This window comes from Rhinolophus ferrumequinum, chromosome 24 (genome assembly GCF_004115265.2).
Source record: "Rhinolophus ferrumequinum isolate MPI-CBG mRhiFer1 chromosome 24, mRhiFer1_v1.p, whole genome shotgun sequence".
NCBI lineage: Eukaryota > Metazoa > Chordata > Mammalia > Chiroptera > Rhinolophidae > Rhinolophus > Rhinolophus ferrumequinum.
The window spans coordinates 14,575,235-14,593,312 of record NC_046307.1 but is presented as its reverse complement, the minus strand read 5'-3'; the positions used below and the strand labels follow the sequence as shown (position 1 = coordinate 14,593,312).

The 18,078-nt window shown below is 50.9% G+C and overlaps 1 protein-coding gene across 9 annotated transcripts in view; it reads left to right on the top strand.

Moving 5' to 3' along the window:
- Positions 1 to 18,078, top strand: part of NRG2 (neuregulin 2) — a 184,011-nt gene that overhangs the window by 125,766 nt on the left and 40,167 nt on the right. The window lies entirely within an intron of this gene.

Genomic DNA, 18,078 nt, shown 5'->3' with positions numbered 1-18,078 from the left:
GGGCTGGGTGGTTGGGGAGGGGTGGAGATGAGTGCCATTTTGGAAGCCAAATGAGCAGGGGGTTGCAGCAGGAGTGGGCTCTGGCTCTGGCTCTGGCTCTGCCCAGGGCCCCTTGCTGCCCCCCTCACGAGAGAGATATGAATCAAAGTGAGTCTTCACTATACCTCAGTTGGGATGTGGAAGGAGGCAAAGCTCTCACACTTGAGCTCCCCAGAGCTGGCCCCTGATGGGACAGGCTGAAGCCCCAAAAGCACCAGAGATAAGCCCTCTGCATGGACATTGTCTCCATCTTCTCTCTGTGTCCACCCCCTGTTTGGCCTCAGGTCTGGTCAGGCCTCCAGGTAGTCCTGGAGCCCCAGAGTGCCTGGCCTTGACCCAGAGTCCTAGCCTGCTCCAGTCTCTCCTGAGGAGGACACTGTCCAAAGAAGCCTTGGGACCCTCTCCTGAAGAGGCAGAGGACTGGCTGAGATGATCTTTGACTTGGATTCCAGTTGGGATGGCTGTAAGGGGACACCTCAGGCAGAGAGAGGCAGGCAAACCGCAGGCTCAGGCTTTCTGGGAGCCAGAAGAGGGAGAGCCTTTGCTATGTAACCCTTTCAGCACCACACCCAAGCAGGAGGCAAGCCCCTGTCCTTTTTGGCAGCCCTTGTCCAGTGCCTTGTGGGAGGTGTGATTTGCAGGGTCGGTGTAGGTATCTGAATTGACCTCCTCAGGCCTTGAAGAGAGGAGTCAACTGGTGCTGGCAGCCCGGGCTGTCAGAGTGTGTGGAATGGGGGCTACAAGCTACCTGGGGTACCCAGGTTTCCCTCAGGCTGCAGCCCACCCTGGCTGGGAGGGGCTCCTGGGCCACAGACCCCTGCAGCCAAGCACCAATGGTGGCTGCATAAAAGGTATTTCCCCAGATGGTGGTATCCCATTGGGTTGAGGTCAGACTGTCAAAGATGAGGAGGCACAAGCAAACTGCCTGTAAAGTTGGGGGGAAGGGGTGGGCATGAGGCGGTGGACACAGACAGCAAGGAGCAAGAGTGCGTTCTACCCCACTGGGCTGGCCAGTGGGCTTCGTTCGTTTTGGTCCCTTCCTGGGCCCTCCTCTCGCTGTCTCCCCATCCCCCTGCTGTCCTTAGCCTGGCCCTCGCTGCGGGATCTCTACTCCCCGCTCCCGAATCGGGGCTCAGGCCCCCAGCCCAACTCCAGCCCCTTCTCCTATGAGGAGGTCTGTGGCGCTCTGTTAGGGCGCCGCTCCTGCCTCGGTCGCTCAGTGGGCCTGGGGAGGGGGGGTGGCCAGGGCTGAGAGCCCGCCGCGCGCAGCTCGCCCGCCTCCCCCCGCCACCCCCTGCGCCGGTGGGGAGGGGGAATGAGGGCGGCGGGTGCGTGCGGGAGGGGAAGAGTTAAGGCTCGCCGCTCCCCTCCCCCGGAGGGTGTGACCGCCTATAAGACAGGCGCCGCGCTCGGGCACTGGGGCTGCAGGCAGCGGGGGCGCAGCGCACGGCAGCGGAGAGCGGAGGCCATCCCAGACTGCCCGCCTCGCATCCGTCCCACTGCCAGGGACCCAGGGCAGAATGTCGGAGTCCAGAAGGAAGGGCCGCGGCCGTGGCAAGAAGCACCGAGAGGGGAGGAAACGGGAGTGGGAGCCCGACCCCGGGGAGAAAGGTAGGGCACCTCGGCACGCCCAGAAACACCGTTTCGCTAGAAGAAACCTGCCGCCTGCTCCCGCGTCCCCCCGCCCCGCGCGCGGCGAGTCTGGTGCTGTGCGAGCAGCCACGGAGGTGACAGGCACCGAGGGGCGTGCGTGCCTCTGTGCGAGCCAGTCGCTGTGGCCGGGTTAAGGGACTGCGCACCGGAGCCCATCAGTGGCTGTGCGCGCCTGTCCCGGGCCGCCCATCCCGGTAGAGATGGCGGGAAAGAGGCTCTACCCGCCGGTACGGGGCTCTCAGGTGAGGAGCCCGGAGCAAGTGGCAGAATGGAGCCCTGGGCACAGTCCGAAAGACAGCGGATAAGTAGACACGGGGCCTGGCCCGGTGGCGGAGCGCTCAGGGAGCTGTCACTGCCTTCCCTTCCTGGACTGTGCTCCGGGCTTGCTCCCACCCATGTGCCACACCTCCGTGATTTCTGCTCAGCTATTGGAGCAGGGGCAGCAGCGTCTGCCACCTCCGGAGACCCGGAGGGGATGCCCTGTCCCGCTGACGAGCCCCAGAGAGTAGGGAGCCGCTGCTTCTGTGACAGATATTTCCCTCAGAACTGTACCAGACGTCAGGCAGTTGTCCCCCTTTGGTCTTCAGGAGTGACTCCCTTGGATCCTTGGGTTCTCTCCCCAAGAAGAAGGTGAGAAGGTTCTGGGTGATCAGAGCCTGTGCTGAGACCCACTTTGATGCCCTCTTTGGGCAGCTATAGGGTGAAGGAGGAGGGTCCCCCACTCGGTGCACTGGTCTTGGGTTTCTCAAGGATGGGCGGGGTGTACAGGTCAGCCCCTGCAGAACCAGGTTTGTATTGTTGGGGTGCAGTTGAGTTCTCACTTCTTTATTTTTCTTTAGCGTTTTGTTAATGCCTCTTTTGTATTAGTCAGCAGGCTATGCATGTTCAAATGCTTCATCTCCATTTAACAAACCTGGGGGCAGGTAGTCCTAGCCCCATTTTACAGAGGGAGCAACTGAGGCTGAGGTTAAAGTCACAAAGAAAGCTCCAGAGATAAATCTTGGGGGCTTCAAATCATCATTCTCCGGACAGTGATCCATTTTGCTGGATCTCTATCCCCTCCGCTGGAGTTCCTGCCTGAACTACAACATAAAAATGTCTTCGAAAGAGCACTGGACTGGGAGTTGGAAGGCTTCAGCTGTGGTTGAGAATTTGGCTAAAGGTCTGCTTTTCTGAATCATGAGTAAGGGTAGCAAGGTAGTCTCTGATGTCTCTTGATTGGGAAAAGCGTAGGGGTCAACTATACCTTCAGTCCAGTAGAGAGGAGATAAAGGAATTTAAAGGCCAAGGCTGTGTTCTCTTCCTTATAAAGAAAGCCTCTTTGTCCATTTCTGTTGGGCAAGTATGTCTAGGAGCCCTCCCTAAGGAAAGGGACACTGAGTAGTGTATGAGTCAGCTTACACTGGGCTCGTTTGGTGTGGAAGGAGCTCCCAATCTGAGATCCCGCTTTTCTTCCCCCATCTGCACTCACACATCCTATTGTGGGCATCTGTTGGAAGGCTGGCTAGGTAAGGGCACCCTCCCAATGTCAAGGTTAAGGAGCTGAACTGACAGCAAGCCACTAGTGAGCTTCATCAGGCTTCATCGGGTGGGAATCAATGGTGCCAGGGAAATGACAGCCTGCTACCAAGGGCAGAGTATGCACTGGGGCAAAGGTGGGAGAGGGCTACAAGTAGGAGATTCCACAGGCTTCTCAGTGATCTCTTCCAGCACCTTCTACCCAAGTGAGAAAGTCCTTCGTGTCTAATAATCTTTCCTGCTGTCTTTTCTTCTCTGCATCCTCTTGTTCCCTGCTTCCCAGTGGATAGCCAGCTCTTCAGAATGCCTGCTTTCAGGAAGTTGGCTGGTGAGCAGATACCAGATAGACCCAAGGCCTGGGCTAGGGGGATTTTGGAGACATTCTGGAATGGGGAGGGCATAGGGAAGCATCATGCTCTGAAACAAGATATCAGGAGAAAGTACCATGTCAATGAGAAGTACAGCCTTAAATACCTGATATGTGACTAGGAGGGTTGGATTTCAAACTTAGTAGGGTGGGTGCTTAAACCAACAGTGGCCTGCAGAACTGAAGACCTCCCTCACATCTCCCCTCCAGCCCCCCTGAGGCTGCAGGGTCCTCTTGCTGCTTGCTCAGAGCGCCCCAGCCAGGGAGAACATGGGCACTAGGCAGCTGGAGAAGGGTCTCAGCCTGGGTGGGGCTACGTTTGGTAGAAAGATTGGGAGGTGCAGATATGGAGAGTGTGAACAAGTTATCCACTAAAATCTTCAGCTTAGATGGAGGAGGGAATCTGGAAAGTGGGAGGGAGAAAGGAAGGAGAGAGAAGGGGACATTAATGAATTGGCTCCCCTACCCCTGACCACATATTCAGTAGCCCTCCATCTCCCCGCCACCCAGCCCCCACCCCCCACATACACACCTAGGCCAGTATGGGGAAATGGCTTTTCCTTTGCCTTGGTGCAGGAGTGCTGGGTGGGGCTGAACTGCAGGTGTGAGCTCTGTTCCATGACTCATAGAGTTCACTTAGTATCCCTACCTGGGGCTGGGTTCCCCCATCCCCCACTTGCCCTTATCCCAGGGGATTTGGGGGGAAGTGGCTGGCATAGGCTTGCCAGCCAAGGCAGCAGCCTTGGCAGGGGTGGGTCATAAGTCCACTCATGTACCTGGGGTCCACGGCTGCTCTCCCCCTATATGACCTTGCTTGGCACTGCCCTCCCTCTCTGGGCCTCTGGAAATTTGCTTTGCTCTCAACACTCACCTTCTTATGGCAAGAGCAGAGCCTCAGTCCTCAGACCCTGTGTCTCTGAGAATTCCAAGAGGAGGAGAGCTGTGAGATTGAGGGATGGGAAAGTGGGGGGGTGGAAGGGCTGGTCCCAAAGAAAGTGACAACCCCTGAAGGTGCTGTGTTGTTTTGAAGAATAACTTTGGAATTGGATTCCAAGTTACTGGCCTTTTTTGTGTGTGCCCCCTGAAAGACCAGTCAGGGTTTGATGGGTCCCTATATTGGAGGTCCCTTGTGAATTGGGAAGCTGTGTCTGCCTCAGGGGGGCAGGGAGCAGGCTTTGGTCTTCACCCAGGTGTACTGGAGTATGAAGGTAGATTACCATCACTAGCTGAGAGTACTGAGCATACCTCATTTCAATGGGCGCAAAGAATCCTTGCAAGGTCTTTCTCTACCATCTTTCCCGTCTCCTGCCTCTAGTTTAAAAAAAAAATGGTACCCAAACTTCTAGGACAAATTCCCAGTCTTTAGGCTGTCCAGGACCAGGTCAGAAGTGGTGATATGCCCATGTGCATGTGGCTGAACCACATCTGGCGGTTGCTTTTGGCAGCCTCCACCTCTGTCCTTGGCCCCTGGCTGACCCTGCTGAGCCAGACACCTGGAGCAATCATCCTGCCACTCCAGGCCTCAGCCTGTGCCTCACACTCTGCTCCGGCTCTCTGGCACCTCAGGGTTCATTAGGAACAACAATCAGCAGAGAGTAACTTTGTACTTCCTAGCAGTCTTTCATCCTGAAAGCTCAAAGCACTTTACAGCCCAGGACTCATCATCCTCAGCCCAGGTCCCAGGCACTGGTGGAGGGATGGGGGCGGGGGAGGGGGGCAGAACAAGGGGATAGAGAGCTCTAGTCTTCCAGATTGGCACACCAGTGGAGCTGGGGTAGGGCAGTGAGTCACCTGAGGTTGGGGAATCAGGTGGCCAGTAGGTCTGAAATAGAAGTAGAATTGGACTGAGGGCTTCAGGCTGCAAGTAATGGAAGCTGCTGGAGGAAGAAGCAGTTTCGTGGGAAGCAGAGGCTCTTGGACTCAGATATTGGCAGGAATCCCAAAGTGATCCCTGTTACTGACCTCTGCCCTTGGTGCCAGAAGATTCAAGGTCAAATCAGGACAGCCCTGACCTTGCATCGGGAAGAGAGGGTTTGGGTTTTTTTAAAACACTGGCAAAGCATTCCCAAAACTTGAGACCTGGGGCCCATCAGAACTATGATCCTGTTGTGTTTTCCCGCCATTTCTGAGCCCACGGCCACCATACATAGCTTAGCAGAGACAAATGACAGTGAATCATCCCTGTCTTCCTTCAGCCCAGCTCTGGTCTAACCATCCGTTTAGCAAAACTTCCAGGTCCTGGCCACATGGTCACTATACAAACTGCACGTGCTTTTCGCTCATTTTTGTGTACGCAGTTCTGCAAGCCTTCATTGGGCTCCTACTATGTGAATAAATCACAGCTGCTGCCCTCAGGAGCTAAGACAGAGCTTCACACAAATACCTGTGACTGGAACCAAGTGTAGGGCCAGAGATATGTGCAATGTGTGGTGAGAGCAGGATGGGTTTGCTCTAGGAGGGTGTAGGGAGAGCTTCACAGAGGAGGTGACATTTGAGCTGAGCCTGGATGGTGAGAGTAGGAATTCACCAGGGCAAGAAAGGGCCTTCCAAGAAGTAGGCACATGACCATGCCCAGTTGCATGGGTTAGAGGGGCAGGGAGGGCAGGAACTATTATTTACTGAACACTTACTGCATGTCAGTACTGATTCCATAAAGTACAGGTATTATTTTATCATCTCCACTTTATAGATGAGAAAACTGAAGCAGAGAGAGTCCATGACTTGCCTGTGATTCGGCCATAAATTAGCGGCAGGATAGGATCTTAAGCTCAGGTCTGCCCCCTGCCCTGCCTAACCATGCACAGTTCCCTGGCTCTGGGCTCTTCCACAGTCTGTGCCCCTCAAGAAAAACCAGCAAAGGATGCTCTGCTTGTCCACTTGTTGGAGCAGGGCCTCCCCTCACATCAACTGCTCAGTTATTTCCTTTCTGGGCTCTCAGGTGGGGTTTCGCGGTTACAAAGATGAGCAATTGAGTCCCTGCCCTCACAAGGAGCTTGCATTGTGACTGGCAGTAAGATGCACACAGAGACACAGGAGGGCAGCCCTAAGGCCCTGAAGCTGCACCAACCTCCTGAGAAGACTGAGTTATTTTGGCCAAGTGGACTAACCAGAAACCACGCTGGGGCTCCAGAGAGTCCAGCTACATCTAGCACCGGTCTGGGTAGCTTTCTGGTCCTTTGGAGCCCCTTGTGTAAAAGATGAATGTTTAAATCAGTGAGAACCTGATTTAAAGCATAAATTGGGAACTTGCCAGAAATGTGAATTCTTGGGCCTCAACCCTGATCTACTGAATCAGAAACTGTGGGGATGGGGCCAGTATGCATGTTTTAGAAAGCTCTCTAGTTGATTGTGATATGTGCTGAAGTATGAGAAGCACTGGTTGAGCTGGGTGGCCCAGCTTCCCAGAACAGAACCCTGTAAGGGGCCTGTCGGTCCCATAGGTGTTTACCCAGTGCCTTGGTGCCAGGCACGATGCTTAGGGGCTACAGGTCATTGTTGGGGAATGGGCTCACCACCTGTGGGACAACAGAGATGTGGACAGACCTAATTGCAGTTGCCAAGCTGACGGCAAGGACTGACCCAGAACGGATAGCAGGAGAGACTCATTCCCATCAGAGTAATCTGGGAGGCTTTCTGAAGGAGGTGGGCTGAGGTGGCCCTGGAGAATGGAAGGAGGTCTAAAGGGGCTGGGCATTCAGACTGAAGAAACCACTTGAGCAGAAGTGGGGAACAGGACATTTAAGAAATAAAGTACAATCCTAAAGACACGCCACCCGTGATGTGTAGGAGGGACCAACCAGGCCAAACAGTAGATTTTCTGAGTGTCAGGCTTGTGAGTTTAGACTTATGTAAAACAGACTTACCTGTGACTTCTGTGCAGTCAGGCGTGGCTGGATCTGAGCTCATGGTCCAATTCCTTCACTACACAGATGGGGAAACTGAGGCCCAGAGAGAGAAATCCACACCAACAAGACAAAGGGTTTGGCAGCTATCGGGAAAGAATGAGAGCAACAGCTTCTGGAGGCACTACCCCCTCACCTCCCACTGCAGCCTCCAGTCTCGCACCCCCACGTGGTGACCCAGTCAGATAGAATGTCTCTCAGTTTCTTGAGTGCACTGTGGTCTCCTGCCACGGTCCTCTGAACCTGTTGTTCTCTTTGCCCTGTCTCCCTTCTCTTAACTAACTCTTGTCATCCTTCAGGCCCAGCTTAAGCTTTACTCCGTCTAGAGCCCTCCCTGCCTCCAAGATGACGAGGGAGGGTGAGGGGTATCCTCTGTGCTCCCCTCAGCACCTCCCATCACACTGTATCCCACTGTTTGGGCAGTACTCCACTCAGCTAGAACCTCCACCAGGGCTGAGACCATGTCGACTTGACCCTCAGCACCTGACGTGCTGAGTGCCCAATGCATACTTGAGCAAGCCAATGAAGGGGGGCACTCTCAAGCTCTTTCACCCCTGTCCATGGAGACCTCGCTGGCCCCCAGCCAAGGGGAGAGGCTGCCCTAGCCAAGCTTCCTGCCTGTGGCCAGGGTCCCCTCAGTGGTTGGGCAGCCTGATGGGCCAAGCATGGGTAGTCCTTCTGTGAGGCCCCCCACTTCATCATCTGCTCTGCTGTCCTGGGCAGATGACTGCTTGGCCTGAGCAGGGAGGGAAGGGCTGAGCTGGGAGGAGTGTTGGGTGGGAAAAGGCTCTGTAGTTAGAAGTCCAGGGGCTCCACACTCCCCTGAGTGCTTGCAGCAGTCTTGATCTGGGCCACTCTGAGACCCATCAGTCACAGTCTGGCCTGACATCATTCATTCATTCAGCCAGTGATCAGTGAGTACCGAATCAGTGCCAGACTCCAGGAATAGGGATGCTCCCATCCCCGAGGTCACCAGAATCTAATGAACCCGGTTTGTTCCAAGGTAGGAAGTCCCAAACAGGGCAGGAGAGACTATCAGGAAGTCTGTGTGAGGCAGAGATTGCTTCTGGCTGGGTGGCTTAGGGGAGGTGGTGGCATCTGAGGGGATTGTGAGGGATTTAGATCAACAAGGGCTGCCGGTTATTGAGTTCTCTCTGTACCAGGTACTATGCTAAGTTGTTAACAGGCATTGAATTCTCACCACAACCTTAAGAGGTGGGTGAGATTATCCCTATTTTATAGACAAGGACTAAAGGCTCAGAGAGGTTAAGGAAGTTGTCTAGTTATACAAGACCCTGGACTGAGCCAGAGCGCAAACTGAGACCAGTCTGAGCCCCAGCCTGTGTGTCTGACCCTCTCAACTGTGCTTCTGTGTGGGGAATGGCACGGGAGTGAAGGGGCATGGAGGCAGTCAGAATACAGAACAGGCATGTTTGGGGAGCAGCCAGTGATTTGGGTCTGCCTGGAATATACAATTCCTAAAGGGAAGTGGTAGGGGGAAAACAGAGAGGTGTGTGTGGGAAGGGGGCTGTTCACTGACCCAGTAAGCTTCCCCCAGGGGGCCCTGGCTGCCAGCCAAGGAAGGCGGGTGGCCTTTCTTCTACAGACATCACGGAGCCAAGAAAGGTTTCTGATGGCTGGAGGCACAGAAAGGTGACTCTGCCCCGTGTCCACTGCTAGTGTAGTGGTACTGGGAGCCGGGTGGTGCAGTACGGCCTGAACCAGGGCCTGGCAGACAATGAAGGGCTATGAGGCAAAGAAGCTTGGTGGGAGATGAACGGTCTTGATCTTTGGGGAGAGTCGAGAGAGAGAGTTGTCACAGACGACAGGTGACTGAAAGAGGGAACCCGGAGCAAGATAGGGAGAGAAATAGGGAAACTGGCTTCCCACATGTTATATTTGAACAAGTGACTGAATGTCCAGTCATTCATTTTGAGGTGAGTTCTTTCCAATCCCTTCTCTCTCGTTGACTGGGACCACAAGGACCACATCTCAGGCCTCCTGGACCCTAGAGTGACTAGGCCAGGGCTCTCCATACTTGTGGATGGACTTTCAGGGAAGGAAACCTGGCCTCTGGCAGCCTGGCCCCCCCACCCCACCCCGCACCCACTGGGGTATTTGCATTCAGTGAGCATATGGGCCCTTATCCTGACCTGTATCAGGCCTGCTAAGACCTTTCCCCTGAAATCCAAGAGTTATTTGAATTCTTGTATTTTTATTTTATCTTAAAAATTCACATGAACGTCATTTTGTACTCCATCATACATCTGTTTGCTTTAATATAAAGATGCTGCTTTTCCTTACTAATGAGCTTGGCAGACCCTTCAGAAAGAGGCCCTGAGATCATCCTGCGGCTTTGTCTGTCTCCCAGTTTGAGAAGCAGGTCTTGTCTGGTGTGTAAGGTGCTTCCCCTTTCCCTGCCCCCACTACATTTCCCATGAGCAGAGCTTCAAAAACAACTTTCTCTAGCTACGCTTAGGAGGTGGGAAGTGCAGGCCCACCCTAAAGGGGGTAAGGACTCTGGGATCCCCTCTTCAGGTTCCTCAGGCAAGGGGCAACTTCGCCCATCAGCAGCAGGCCCTCTCCACAGAGCGTTCTCTAAGCCAGGGCCCAAGACTTTGGCCCAGGGCCCAGCCTTCCCCAGTGGGGAGATTAAACAAATTTTGGGCAAATGGTAATGGCTTCCCAGGACTGTCATCTCTACTTTGTCCCTGCCTCCACCCCAGCCTCTGAAGAGATAATGGTCAAAAGCCTTCCCTCCCCCCATGGAGAGCTTTCTCTTACCCATTCCTCTGAAATAGGCAGAGCATGGTTTATAAATGAGTCAGCTGAGGCCCAGAGAGGCTAAACTACTTACCTAAGGGCAGACAGCTGGCAAACTGGGAGACCAGAACAAAGGCCTGAACTGCTGTGTCCTCAGCTGCCACTCTTTCCTCTGCTTAGCCCTCCTTCCTCTGTGCCATCTCTAGGTGTCTCTGACCTGTGCCACAAGTACGGGTAAGAATGCAGGAAACTGTGTGCCTATGCTGAGTACCCGTGTGCTACTCCAGCGACTGGCACTTCTGCTCTGTAAGACTGTGCAATCTCCCCCAGCATAGGTGTCATACCCTGACCTCTCTATCTCTACTCTGCCCACCTAGGCGAGGAACTTCAGCGTGTACCTGCCTGGCTCCCATGGCTGGGCATCTCTGCCTTGGCAGGGTCCCAAGGAGGCCAGCCTGTTGGTCAGGATGCCTGGTTCCTGGCACAGAGGGCCGAGGGTGGCCATGGTATTGACCCTGGTGGTCAGGCCAGGCCTGTTTATGCCCTGCACTCACACTGTGTGGTTGAGTGTCAGTGGATGGGTGCTTTTGGATAGGCAGATGACGCTTTAAAGCAGGAGCCATTTCTGTTGGTCTTGGAGCTGCCAAGTTTTGTCCCCTCCTCCTTACTCCCTTGTCCTTCTTTATCTGCCCTCCTGGAATAGTGTCAGCTTCCCCCCCGTAGCTCCCATCGCCAGCCAGCACTGGCCCCTCTTCTCTCCCATGTAGCTGAGGAGCCAGGAACCTGGCCTGCTGCGCTGAAAGCCTATCACATCTGGCCTGACTTTCACTGGTGCAGGGAAAGTGGCCCTGTGCAAGGCTCTGCCCCCTGCCAGTCTCAGTAGAGCCCTAAACAGGAGACAGAGCCTGACCCAACCAAGCACAGGGGCCATGTTGTCTTGTTCGGCATCATATCCCTGATGCCTGGTAGGTACCTGGTATATCATCATAGGACTGTAGGAGGTGGGTATTTGTTGGGTGGATGTGAGAAACGGGCAAGGCAAGCCCAGGCACTAGGCTGGGCCTGGTTGGCCAAGGAAACATGGTTCAGGGGCCACTCCCTTTGGGAGGCCCTGCTTGTGAGTATCAAATGTCTCTTCTGCAGGCCACAGGAGGATACCTGACTGCCCGTTTCACAGAGTAGGCCCTCTATGCCCACTTAAATAAGCTGTGTTTTTAGTTGTTGTTGTTGTTTTTTTCTTTTTCTCATTTGAACTTGGAGTCTGTAATTAACCTCCAATAGGTCAGTCACTTTGTGGGTGGGAGAGGGGTGGGGAGGGGGCCAGCCCACAGCCCGCCAGCAGCAGGACAGTAGGAGACTTTGATGACAGGCAGGCTGGCCACATTGTCGCCAGGTGTTGTCCTGCAAAGGGAACTGCTCAGCCTTAGTCATGAGACGAGGATCATTAACCCTTTTAAGAGTCCGATGCCCCTGTCCCCTGGTTGCCAGAGGGAGGCTGGGCCAGGTCCTCCCTGGCTGGGCTGCCTGGCCATGTCCTAGGCGTCAGTCTTGCTCTCAGATCTCTGCAGGCTCCGCACCCACCGCCCACAGCCAAGAGGAATGAGGTCAAGCTGCTGGCAGCAGTGGTATCTCCTGGCCTCAGGGCTGGGATGTGAGAGAAGAGCAGCCCTGGCTGTTCTTGCTGTTGTTGTTATCTTCAGTGAGGTGCCTTCCGGGGATTCCCTGTCAAACAGATACAGGCCAGATGCCCTGGCTTGGCATGAGGTGATGGAGCCACCGGATACCCCATGGCCCAATTCATGGCAACTGAGATGTGTCTTAAGGTTTTAGGGGACCCATCCTCAAGGGAAATCTTGTTATGGAGACCTGGGTCATCCTTGAGAGGCCTTTCTCATATTGATATGAAGCTGCCAAAGGAGATTTCCCTGTACCCCCACACTCACACTCCCATACCCCTACTCCTGAGTGCCCTAGTCCTGCTGCTTAGATGGGTGCTATTCCAGGAGGAAGGGAGCTGAACAAAGTGACCTCTCAACGAGTGTGGAGCTCAGCAGAGACGGCTTAGTCTGAGGAGGAGACGTTATGGCAGGTGAAGGAAGACCTGACCAACACCAAATGGCCTGGTCCACCTAGGCCATCACTTGCCACCTGCCCCTCCACCTGTGAGGAAGGAGCAGCCACAGGAAAGCAGGGTGTCAGTGACAGTCATGGGAGCAGGATGTGGAAATTTCCACCCCCTTCCCGTGAGCACAGATCTTCCTCGTGCTTCCACCTGATGCTTCTCATCTGTCACTCTCCTAGGTGCTGGGCCTTTGAGAGTTTCCTCTGAGTGGGAAACAGACGAGGCCCTGAGGACTATGACTCCTCCCTTTGGCTACAAAGCTGAATTTATAGAGAAGTTTATTGCAGTATTGTTAATATTAGCAGAGCATTGGAGACAACGTAACAAATTCATCTGAACAATGGAATATTATGTAGCCATTCATATGATTTAGATCTGTATTTCTAGATTTGGAGAAATGTTTTTACAACATATTGACTAAAAAAAAGTAGGACATAAAACATTTTAGAGAGAAAAGTCTTGCAGGAGATACTTGAAAATGTTGACAGTGGTTTTCTCTCTGGTGGTAATTGAATGATTTAAATGTTTTTCTTTTTCCTTGTATTGTGTAATTTTTTTTAACAACAAAAATGTATTTCTTATGTAACAAAACAATAACAGAGGGGGACAAGCTAAACTCCTTGTGCGGCAGGAGTGGCTGCTCCATATATAGCTAGATCATTTCTATGTGGGACAAAACACAGAACCTGGCACACAGTGGGCACTCAGTAAACCCATGTTGACTAGGGGGTGAGTGCCTGTCCACTGGGTTGCCTCAGCTCTTGCCCTAACAGATCCCATCCATCCCAGGAAGCCTGTTCCTCTGCTTGGTTCATCTTTAGCCTCAAGACACTCAGGGGACACGATACACTGGTTTCCATACTAGCATTGCATTCTGGGCCCTGGGCCGTAAAAGAGACCCAGACAGTATTGGACCTAGCTCCAAGAGCTGGTCTAGTCATGCCTGAGGCCCCATAAACACTGTCTCCAGGTCCTCAAAGATCTGCTGTATGAATAGCCTTGCTCCAGAAGTCCCCAGGGGCTAGAAGCCACAGTGGGAGAAGTAATGGTGGTTCAAGATAAGCCTGAGCTTAAAATGCAAAAAGATCAAGTCATCTCCCGCCTTATAAGCCTCTGATGCCTTCCCATCACAGCTGCGAAACAAATGCAGGGCCACATTGGGGAGTTGTCCATACTCACCACAGAAAGCTCTGGGCCCAAGAGTGACAGTGCAGAGGTCCTCTGGGCGTTGGTCAGGGTGCCACCTGGTGGGTGTTCTTCTCTTTCCTACCACCTGAGTTGCTGCCTCTTCTCCAAAGGGACTTACTTAAAGCAAAAACACGTAGCCTGTTCTCAGGGTCCTATTTCCTTTCAAAATGCCCATCTTTGGCTTTCAAGGAACTGTGAACTAAGATTTCTGTGAGCAGGGACCAGGACTAGACATTGCTAGAGCAGGAGACATGGTTTTTAGTACAGTGCCCCGCCCCCCACCCTTATCCATGTAGGATATGTTCCAAGACCCTCAATAGATGCCTGAAACCCCGGATCATACTGAACCCTGCATATACTGTTTTATCCTCTACATACATACCTATGATAAAACTTAATTTATAAATTAGGCACAGTAAGAGATAACAACAATAACTAATAATAAAATAGACCAATTATGATATACTATAATAAAAGTTACGTGAATGGCTTTGGGGCCCTTATTAAGTCACATAAGGGTGACTTGCACATAAGCACTGTGAGGCTGGGACAGTTGATCTGATCACCAAGACGGCTACTAAGCGACTAATAAGCAGGGGACATATACAGCATGGATACGCTGGACAAAGGGGTGAGTCACATCCCAGGCAGGAGGGAGAGGGACAGCACAAGATTTCATCACACTACTCAGAAGAGTACACGGTTTAAAACTTATGAATTGTTTGTTTCTGGAATTTTCCATTGAATATTCTTGGACGGCAGGTAACTGAAACCTCGAAATGCAAAACCATGGATAAGGTGGGACTGCTGTATCTCAGTTGATTCTTGTGAGGAACTGTTAAGAGATAGAAAAGAAGATTCTTTGTAAAGAACACGGCATGATTCAAATATATGGTTATTTTTTGTCATCCTTTAGACCAATGCTGACTGGTAGGAATATAAAGTGATCTATATATGTAAGTTTAAAATTTCTAGTAGGCATATAAAAAGTTACAAAAAAGTGCCGGGGGGTGGGAGGTAAAACCAACCCCAGACTTCTTGTCCTGGCTCACAGATCCACATGTCCGTCACCTGGATCTCCCTCTTATACCGCTCCTCCCCTTATACCACTCCTGCCTTCCAGAATCTTCTAGCCACATGAGCCTCTTTTATTCAGCTGCTTATTACTGCCTCATAGTTCCTGGATATTACTTACCATTGTCTATCCTCCTTACTAAAGCTCTGGCTCCGTGAGAGCAGGAAGCTTATCTGTCTTGTTCATGACTATATACTCAGTGCCTGGCATGGACGAGGTTGAATGAATCAATAAGAAACAAGTGAACAAGATGAGATTGCTCTGAAGGGAGTGCACTGTGAAGAAGTGGCAATTGGGTAACATGGGGTTCTCACTAGATAGGGTGGGCTCCTTGTGACCTGAAATGCAGTCCTGGATTTTCCATTGATGGTGGGGAATCACTTTGGAGCCCCCCTCTGAATTGGGGCCATGCCTACAGTTTCTGGGGTTGGTCTCTATGTCACTGTACTCCCGCCCCCCCTCACCCATCGCCACCACCATTAAGCAGTGGCCACAGTCTCAGTGCATAGTATTGTACCAGGACTCATGTCAGGAAACAGGTAGCAGAGTGACCACCACTTTCTCCCACCAGGTATCACCACCACCCCCACCTGGGCTTGTTGGGAGGGAGGTGGCCTGTAGTTGTGGGAGTGGTTAAGGGGCCCCCTTGTCTGAGAACTACAAGGAAGGTCAACATTCTCCAAGGAGGGGAAGGAGGCACCTTAGAACCTGAGAAGAGTTCTCCGGGTCCCCAGTTCACGAGAAGGGGGAGGAGACTAGTTGGAGATCACCAGTTAGATCATTAGGTGTCAACCCAACCTTCAGCAAAGCCACCTATGAAGAAGATGTGTTCAGTTGGTAACCCGTCATTGAGCTATGCACTTATAATACATGCACTTTCCTATATGTAATATATTTGTTATATATTTTTAAAACCTGCGCACCTGGACCCACTCTCACGGTTTTGCTTCAGAATGTCTGGAATATATTGTAAATTTTCCCATATGGTTCCCATTAGCATGTAGGGTTAAGAACTATTGATAAGGAGTAACTGGAGACCCTTGAGCAAGCAGATCAAGGAGGGTGGGGGTGTAGGTAAGGGGGCAGGATGCCGAGGCAGGACTTCAGTCCCATTTAGAATAATGAAGTTCTAGAAAATTCAACAGATTGATTGGTTGATACGCATAAAACCTCTGGAAGTCAAAAAAAAAAATTTTACATATAAGAAGCAGGTAATTGGGTAGCAAAAGATTAATAATCTTTATATTTATGAATAACTCTTACAGATCAATAAGATGAGCACCCAATCGAAAAACAGAGTGGGGACAAGAACAGACAATTCAAAAACGAAATGGGCCAATACACTTATAAAAAGTGGTCAGCCTCACCAAGAATCAAATAAATGCAAATTAAAACAGCAGAGACGTTATCTTTAGCCTAGCTAATTGGCAAAGATTACATATGATAATACCTCGTGTTGGTGAGGGTGTGGAAAAAACAGGCACTGTCATTCACTGGTGGGAGTGGAGATTGATGCAACCTTTCCAGAAGGTAATTTGGCAACGCGTAAAGCTGAGAAAGATTGCAAATGATTTTGACGTGGCAATTCCACTTTTAGGAAGATTGCCTTAGGAAATCATTGCGGATAATAACAATAATAGCTAACCCTTATTAAGTGCTCTGTGAATGCCAGGTTCTACATGCCTTATGTCATATAATCCTCACACCCATCATCTCACGAGGTAAGAGCTGTTATCACCTGTATTTTACAGATGAGGAAACTGAGGTGCAAAAGGATTAAGTCAATGACCTGAGGACAGAAAGTTAACAAGTAGCAAAAGTCTGGATTTAAACCCAGGCAGTCTGAGTGAAGAGTCACACTGTCTGTACAGCAGTGTACACTGGATGTGTGCAAAGGACATATAATGTATACACTGAGTGAAGCTGCAAGGATGTTCCTCTGGGCTTGTTTGTAATGGGGAAGAGAGGAAGGGGAGAAAACATGCTGAATGCTCCATGACAGGAATTGGTCACATAAATTGTGATATACCCATATGGGAATATTATATAACTATGAAAAATGATGCTATAGGAAAAAAAGAGTGTGCAAATATTAAGGTTTTTTGTATAAGCGTAAAAGAGCTCTGAAAGGATATAAAAGAAACTGATAAAATTGGTTGCCTCCTGGAAAGGCAACAGTGTGGCTGTGGTCAGAAGTTAGAGGGAGACTTATTTTTTAAGCCGTATACCCTTTTCACTTCTTGAATTTTGAAACATGTAGATATACTGCCTATTAAAATAGGTATATATCTATAAATATATACACGTATAAGTTATGTAATAGACCTTATTCCACATAACTTTATTTCCTTGAAATGCTAGTAAGGATTCTAAGAATAAAAGTTCCGAGAGCCTTCCTTGGAGAATCATATTGAAGTCAATGAAGATAGTTCTTTAACTGTGTTTAGCTATATATTCCATAAATTGATTGGTTCATGGAACCCTTTTCTCAAGTAACATCTATTATCATCTCTCTAGATCTTCATGGCCTATAGAATTCAGTTTGAGAAATGCTATTATTAATATTTAATGCCAAGGTGAAAGGCTTACATGTTTCATTAAATGAAAAAACATGTTACTGACAATGATTGCATTTCATCTAAAAGTGTGTGTGTGTGTGTGTGTGTGTGTGTGTGTGTGTGTGTGTGTGTGTGTTATTTTGGAGTACTAGGATAATGGGTGATTTTGTTTTCTTTCACCCATCTGTATTTTTCTAAAATGAACAAAATCATTTCACAAGCACCATTTGTTTGAGTATGTCATACATTTTTTAAGGCCTTGGGAGCCCTTTCTCTTTATTCTCCTTTTGTCCCTTCACCCTACTCCCATTTACTTACAAGCAGCAGCTCAAGTTAGATCCAATGAGCGGCCCTGTCTATCACCAGGCCCTCTCACCTGCCTTTATCTAGAGTTAACTCAGACCTGAGGGGGCTGGTCAGTTCCCCAGACAACTCCCCGGCTCCAGCAGACCCTCCCTTCTGCTGTTGGAAGGATAAAAACAAGGGTCTCCATTCCTCAAAGGGAGACAAGGCTGCAAAAGCAGACACTCGCCTGACACATTGCAAATCCAGGTTCCTGGGCTTTCGTCCCAGCTCTGTGGCTGCCGGGCTGCCTGGCTATGTGATCTTGGTCAAGTTTCTTAACCTCTCTGAGGCTTATCTTCATCATCTGTGTCAGTAATGACTCTTACCTTACAGAGCTCAGGGAGACAATGAGAGCATGAACGAAGGCATTGCATATTCTATAAAGGGCTGTCCCAATAGAAATTATTACGTACCTTAGCGGGGGGCACAGGCTTGCCCTCACCTTCCTGAGAACAGAGTTCTTTTCCTTTTGTTTTCCTTTTTTTTTTTTTTTCTTTTTGTAAGGTTGCTGGGGAAAGGGGAACAAGGAGATGAAGTACGGAAGACTG